Here is a 6,467-nt window from a genome sequence, read left to right on the forward strand (position 1 = left end):
TTCCTCAATTTCATATCTCATCTCAAGGTCTCCCTGAGCATTTTGATCAGGGGGACGATAGATCGTTCCCAGTATTAAGTCCCTCCTGGGGCATGCTATCACCACCCACAACGATTCTGTGGAGGAGTCCGCCTCTTTTGGGGTTTCGAGCTTGCTGGATTCAATGCCTTCTTTCACGTATAGAGCGACTCCGCCACCAATACGTCCTGCCCTGTCCTTCCGATATAGTTTATATCCAGGGATAGGGAAAAGGTTGCAAACCAAGAATGCCAAATGTAGATATCACGACACAGTGAGACACGGTGAGACCAGAGTTCAATTTCGGAGCCCCCCTCGTAATTCTCGTCTCCGCTTTTATTTTACCTCCGCTTGGAGGCGTGGATTATTTTCTCTCCATAAACAGCCTATGACCTTTAACTATTGTATAACATCACGTACATACATAGTACAACAGCATTATCTACGTGGCAATATGCAGGCAGTTATTTAACCACTACAGATGTCAGTATCGTTTACAGCCATAAAGTTAACCACATCCTGTTTTTCCACTGGTCAGATCGCAATGTCTTGAGAGATAGTGTACTGAGAACAGCAGCGTGGTTTGCCAACGTATGCTGTTCATTCAGTCCACCCCACATCTCCCCCTTTTTTATTTTTTAGCAAAAAGTAATTACTACGTAATGGTCGCGGAGCAACAGGTGTACACGTCTGGAAAAGGTATTGTAAAAAACAGCATAAGCCTATACTTAAAATGAGTAAAAGAATAGCATATCTAAGAATCTGACTTAGCCATCCAGTGGGCAGCCAACTCCAAAGCCACTGCCACCAAGTTGTAGGGGCGTCCTGCAAAATGTTATTAGCTAGATCCTTCAAGTTTTTTACCTGTGTTCTGATTTCAAAACTGTTGTCAGTTAAATTAAAACAGCACATATTCTTTATAGTTTCGCACCCCAACTGATGTTGTAATAGCAGGTAATCTATAGCTGCACGATTATCCAAGATAGCTTGTCTTAATATACCCTGCTCTTCATTTAACAAAGCAATGGCTCGAGAGGTGGCATTTATCATCTTAACATAATTACAGGCTAATTTATGTAATTGATTGCTGTTACTTACTGCCAATGCAGGAAGTCCAACAAGGGAGATGGCTAGTGATACACTTTCTGCTTTATTAAGCAATTCCACCTTGTCATTACAATCAGCCGGCATGGCAACAGCTTCTCTTTTCCTACGTTGGGCTAGCAACTCCCTTTTATGAAGGAAAATGGGAACCAGTCGACTCAGGCAACAGATGGTATCAGAAATATTAGCGGGAACATAATTAAAAGTGGTTTCTCCACATGTCCAAAACCATCCACCTGGTAAAGGAATGTGTCCGTACATACTGGATATGTTAATGTGCTGTGTACAATTCCATGTGGGTCTCCCAACCTTTAGACATCCCTTCTGCACCTTATGTCGACTACAATTAACCATCCGAGCACACGTATTATTAATGGAATTTGCAACATGTGATGTAAATAATTGAAAAGCATTAACAGGCAGCTGGAAGGTTGGAGTTCCCCAATTCGAAACAGTATGATATTTAATCTCTGAAGTATTCATGAACCACCCAAGTCCTGTAATGTTCCCAATATCCCCAGGTGCTTTGCATACGGGTATTAAACATGTTCCCAACATACCCATTTCCTGTACATGTTCAGTCATGCAAAAGTCACTCACATTTGTCATTCTTGCTAACTGAACCCAGATATTGTGTTGAAACCGCATCCCCAACTCCTGCCCCAACCTGTCAGCCCCGGCGCTTCCTAAAATCCAACAAATGCAAAGTACAAAAATAGAATTTGTATTTAAAGACGCAATTAAAGCAAGAATGGTATTCTCAGTTGTCTTGTCCACCCCGGCTTGTTCCATTGCTTTTTCTGCTTGTGTTGCTAAGTTCTTTATTTGGCCCCAAGTCACGGGAGGTTGCGGAACATTCCGACCACGCTTCCTGGAAGACATCCCAGTATCCTGAAGTTGCAGAGAAAAATTAGGGATGGGATTCTTAAGATTATCGTGCCAGGACATCGTCTTTCCAGGGCCGGATACACCTAGCAGGTACCCACACAGGACCGTCAGGCGTAGACACAGCCGCGTAACCTCGACCCCACGTTATAAGCGGAACTGGGCCTTTCCACTCTGGATTTGGTAGTTGCCGAAACTGCACCCGCGGGGCAGGTAGAGACTCCGACTGCTGAAAATGCCGCTGCGCTCGAGTAGAAAAGGAAAAATGAGTATTGGGAGATTGAGACAAATTTAAATGATTAATGGTAAACAACACTTGTGCCAGCCACTCCTCTTTGGTGGCCAATCCCAGTGGTACTCCTCCTTTTTGTTTTTGTTTAAGCAAATGCTCTTTAAGGGTACGATTGGTACGTTCGACGACAGCTTGACCTGTAGAATTATAAGGAATACCAAACAAATGTGTAATGGACCACTTAGTGCAAAACTGTGCAAATTGCTGTGAAACATATGCAGGACCATTATCAGTTTTTATCGTCTGAGGTTGGCCCATGATGGCAATAGAACGAATGACATGATTAATAACATTCTTAGTTTTTTCCCCTTTCTGAGGAGTTACCCATATGTATCCGGAATATGTATCTACTGTAACATGCAAATACTTCCATGGGGAGAAAGTAGGAAAATGTGTAACATCCATTTGCCACAACTGGTTAACTATGAGACCTCGTGGGTTCACTCCTGGTTCTGGGGATAGAGTTAACTGTGTGCATTGGGGACATTGTTGAATAATGGCAGAGGCTTCCTGGGCAGTAAGATGGAATTGCTTCTGGAGTGCTTTAGCATTTTGATGATGAAGGGCATGACTTTCTATGGGTGTGCAAAGGAGGGCACGAAGAGCCTGATCAGCATATTGATTACCTTCTGTTAACAATCCTGGGAAAGGTTGATGACTGCGAATATGAAATATAGCAATAATGTAGGGTATTGAGCCCGAAAGGGTCGCAGGGCCATGTCTACAAACTGTTGACATAGGGTTGGACTATTTAACATGCCCTGAGGTAGCACTTTCCATTGATATCGTTGCGCAGGGCCAGAGTTATTATATACGGGAACAGTAAACGCAAATTTCGGTGCGTCTTGCGCTTGTAACGGTATTGTGAAAAAGCAATCTTTCAGGTCTATAATAGCTAAGGAATAGTCATATGGAATTAAATTTGGATTGGGCGTCCCACATTGTAGCGGACCCATGGGCACAATTAATTTATTTATTTCTCGTAAATCATGTAAGAGCCTCCACTTTCCAGATTTCTTTTTAATCACAAACACTGGGGTGTTATAAGGGCTATTACTTTCTGCTATATGATCAGCTTCCAGTTGCTCCTTTACCAGTTGGTGCAGAGCTTCTAATTTTTCTTTGGGTAAGGGCCATTGTTCTACCCAAATGGGTATGTCTGTCTTCCATTGTAAAGGAAGAGCTGCCTTTTGTTGGCTAATCATTAATAACAATGGTGGTCTGGAATTGCTCCAGTAAATCCCTTCCCCACAGATTTACTGAAATGTCCAAAATACAAGGGCGAATGTGGGCTATACGATCACCATCAAGAGCAACAACTTGTATCCAATCCTTACTCCGTTTTGAATCCTGAGCTCCGCCCACTCCCCACACAGAAGGGGCCACTTCTACTGGCCAAGAGGATGGCCAGTTATGTTCAGCAATTACTGTGACATCTGCCCCAGAATCTATAATACCTTCAAAAATAACATTGTTTAAACAATACTTACGAACCGGTTTCTCCCTGGTCACTTCTGCCAGTACTGCAGCTACCTGTGGATGGAAAGGATTACCTGAAATACTCACACTCGGCGATTTCGTCCTTGTAGATCCGAATCCACCAGTACGTTTTTGGGAGGAAGTGTTCGATGTGAAAAGACGATATGGCAATAACAATAGTTGCGCAAAAGAATCTCCCTTCTTCAACTGAAGGGGAAGGTGACTCCAATACTGAATATAAATAATTCCCTGATAATCAGAATCAATAACACCAGGTACCACCATTATATTATTCTTGGAAGCAGAGGATCGCGGTAGTACAAGGCCTACGGTGCCTTCTGGTAAAGGGCCAGTGAGTGTGGTAGGCATTAAAAGAACTGCTCCAGGCAAAGGAACATCTTTTGACTCTGCATGTATTAAATCAATTCCAGCGCTTCCTTGAGTAGCAGGGGTGGGTACACTTCCTTGAGATTCGGGGCTGGAAGCCTGCCCCAAGTTCAGTTTCCCTCAATAGGACGGGAAGACACATTGGTATTGGTAGTGGGAGCTGAACGACACTGATTAGCCCAATGATAACCCTTTTTACATTTCGGACAGATTTTCTTTGGCCGGTTTGTAACAGTGCCCCCACCTTTAAATGCTCCTCCGCCAGGAGCCCGACATTCCCTTCTGAAATGACCAGGCTTTTGACAATTAAAACAATTGCCTGTAGGTTTGTTACCCTGTCTTAATGCCCCAGCTAACAATGTCATGGCATGAACATGTGTACCTACCTCTGCACAAGCTTGAATCATGTCTCCCAATTCATATTGCGGTCTATGAATAATGTTTTTCAAAATCTTTTTACAGTCTGTGTTAGAATTCTCGTAAGCTAATTTTAACAATAATTCCCCTTGTGCCTGAGGGTTATCAACCTGCCGTGTCAGAGCCTCTTTCAAACGGTCAACAAACTGAAAATAGGGCTCTGTTGCTTGCTGCCGTACATTCGTAAAAGAACGTAAGGGTTCTTTCCCAGCAGGCACCTTTTTAAATGCTTTCTGTATACACTCAGCAGTTCGATGAAATGCGGCTTCAGGCAATACCCCTTGTTGTGCTATGGTAGCAAAATTACCTGACCCATAAATTTGCTCGGGAATGATATTAGCATCCCCAGCTGCTATAGCAGCATGTCTAAATTCTTGGTCCCAAACTACATATTGCGAAGGAGTCAAAATCATCCTAAAGAGATCCTTCCAATCTTGAGGGATCATGTTATATCCAGTAGCTACTCCTTCCAACATCCCTTGTACATAATTAGCCGTAATCCCATATTCTCTTACTGCCTTATTTATTTCTCTAATAACAGAAAACGGAAGAGCTGTCCAAGTTGCTATGCGATTATTAGCATTATTAGGATCTGGCTGATATGTAACGGGAAAAGCTGAAATTGTACCCTCCCAGTCTCCCATTTCTTCCATAGATAATAATCCTGAGGCTGCAGCCTGAGCTATGGCTGCTTTAACCTTCCCAGTAACCTGTTCTTGTTGAACTGGAGGGCTATATGGAGGAGCATTTACAAATTTCTCAATATCCTTTTCAGGTGTAGGTAAAGAAAGTTGGGGATAAAGAGGAGTTTTCTGGTCAGAATTGGCAAACAGCGATGTCTCTTTTATCCCTAAATGACTAATGGCCTCAGCACACTTTTGCCATAATAAGAGATGGTGAATAGGTGCTCTTGGTTCTTCATGTAATTTTCTCCCTATCTTTATCCAATCTGACTGACGTAGTGATCCTTGCTCTGGATACCATGGACATTGACATTGAATTGTTTTTAACAATGATTCAATGTGAGAACGACTTATAAAAGCTGAGGTATCCTGTTTTAAAATTTTTTGTAGCTCTTGTGCATGAACCTTCTGCTGAGCTGACAATTCCCCCCCCATACTCACGAATGGGAGCTGTACGCTGAGGTGCACCGTTGGCTGATCCTGCCAGTGGGTACGAGGGTGTTTGTTCTGAATCACGTCGAGGTCACCAGATGTAGATATCACGACACAGTGAGACACGGTGAGACCAGAGTTCAATTTCGGAGCCCCCCTCGTAATTCTCGTCTCCGCTTTTATTTTACCTCCGCTTGGAGGCGTGGATTATTTTCTCTCCATAAACAGCCTATGACCTTTAACTATTGTATAACATCACGTACATACATAGTACAACAGCATTATCTACGTGGCAATATGCAGGCAGTTATTTAACCACTACAGATGTCAGTATCGTTTACAGCCATAAAGTTAACCACATCCTGTTTTTCCACTGGTCAGATCGCAATGTCTTGAGAGATAGTGTACTGAGAACAGCAGCGTGGTTTGCCAACGTATGCTGTTCATTCAGTCCACCCCACAGCCAAAGATGAAAAAATTTTCTAAAAATATATTTATGTTAAATCCTTATTAAGCTGCCCAACGCGTTTCAGCCAAACATAGGCTTTCATCAGGGGCTAAAATTGAACAGAAAAAACGTAATCAAACCAAATATATATATAGACAGACATATGTAGAATACATATCAATTATAAAACTCTTTAAACAATACAAAGGAAACATATACTGTTTTTCCAAAACATATTCACTAGATCCACATGTACAAAAATCAACATATGTGAAAGAATAAATATATGGAAAACTTACACATATTACAAACAATAAACTGC

The 6,467-nt window shown here is 42.3% G+C and overlaps 1 long non-coding RNA gene across 1 annotated transcript; it reads right to left on the reverse strand.

Annotated features, from left to right (window-relative positions):
* Positions 1 to 1,379: 1,379 nt before the first annotated feature.
* Positions 1,380 to 6,013, reverse strand: LOC133368544 (uncharacterized). The gene is made up of 3 exons (XR_009758686.1): positions 5,707 to 6,013; positions 3,790 to 3,832; positions 1,380 to 2,248 (listed from the first exon to the last, which is right to left on the reverse strand). It is a non-coding gene; the product is annotated as an uncharacterized LOC133368544 (long non-coding RNA).
* Positions 6,014 to 6,467: the final 454 nt, after the last annotated feature.

The sequence above is a fragment of the Rhineura floridana genome, chromosome 12 (assembly GCF_030035675.1).
Source record: "Rhineura floridana isolate rRhiFlo1 chromosome 12, rRhiFlo1.hap2, whole genome shotgun sequence".
Taxonomy (NCBI): Eukaryota; Metazoa; Chordata; class Lepidosauria; order Squamata; family Rhineuridae; genus Rhineura; species Rhineura floridana.